Source organism: Trachymyrmex septentrionalis, unplaced genomic scaffold (assembly GCF_001594115.1).
Source record: "Trachymyrmex septentrionalis isolate Tsep2-gDNA-1 unplaced genomic scaffold, Tsep1.0 scaffold70, whole genome shotgun sequence".
Taxonomy (NCBI): Eukaryota; Metazoa; Arthropoda; class Insecta; order Hymenoptera; family Formicidae; genus Trachymyrmex; species Trachymyrmex septentrionalis.
In genome coordinates, this window is record NW_017305885.1 from 262,621 (window position 1) to 263,808 (window position 1,188).

The 1,188-nt window shown below is 34.3% G+C and overlaps 1 protein-coding gene across 1 annotated transcript in view; it reads right to left on the reverse strand.

Moving 5' to 3' along the window:
* LOC108753676 overlaps positions 1 to 1,188 on the reverse strand; it is a 9,062-nt gene that overhangs the window by 5,653 nt on the left and 2,221 nt on the right. The gene's annotated exons all lie outside the window — the stretch shown is intronic.

The following is a 1,188-nucleotide window of genomic DNA, read 5'->3' on the forward strand; positions in this document are numbered from 1 at the left end:
ATAACATTTTATGACTGAAGCAAATATAGTTAATCTCTGTGTGTGTGTGTGTGTGTGTGTGTGTGTGTGTGTGTGTGTGTAGTAATGATTTATAAAGATTAATACAGAAAATTGTAAATATCCTGTCTCTAAAGTCACATTAAAACAATATTTTGTTTGCGAAAGATTAGCCTAGACGTTATCACAATATGTAGAAAATTAGCCTTCTCTTATATTCTCATTTAATACGATCTCTTCGTGTTTGAATTTTATTTTTACCATTTGCCTTTTTGCATATACATACGTATAAGTTACAATTAGCGTCAAGTGTGAACATTAAAACACAAGAGTAGATTAAGGGGCAGCGAAATAAGGTCAAGGTTTAGCCAAGAGCTATGTATATGAAAGTTTTGATAAGATTGCTTTATGTATAATAGTACTATAACGCTCCTTTATGAATTCCACGCATTATCATACACGTTATAACGATGGTATAAAACCGCCATTGTGGCTGCATAATAAGGTCAGCCTTAAAAAAGCACAGATCCTTGGGCGTGTTCGGGTTCCCATCCGGGTACTCCCCGATTGTCATCCCTGTTTAATGTCCGATAAACAACAAGGTTGGAGTAAAACCTGGGTTGTATTCGGGGTGGGAATCCGAACACAGCCCTTATTGCAGAGGTTTTTCAAATTTTTTTCTGAAAATGAGAATGCACATAATTGCGCAGTATCATATAATCAAATAATAATGCCAGACGCTATCTTTCTTAGGGAGCGTTAATTATCGGATTTGAGCCTTAGGTTAAGTAAGCGACCGTAATAAGCGGTAATACGATTACGCGCAGATTTAGTAATGCAGCTTGCGTATATAGGAGCGGTCGCCGCCCACTACTGTAAGGACATTAGCATGTATATGTATATGCACGGATATACACGATCCAATGTGGCACTTTTTTCCCTTCGGCGGCACATTTCCACGAATCCATTTAAATGATTACTCCTGAATATAGGTATATAAATCGCTGTATCTTTAAAAATGCCGTATTGGTCACTGAAAAGAGTACTGTGTATATACATATATATATATATATATGTAAATACACATATATCATATAAAATTATATAAAATTATTATAACTAAATTTTTGTCAAGTTTTATGCATTATAAACGGCCATTTGAGACTCTTTTTTAATTTTTAAAAATTATAA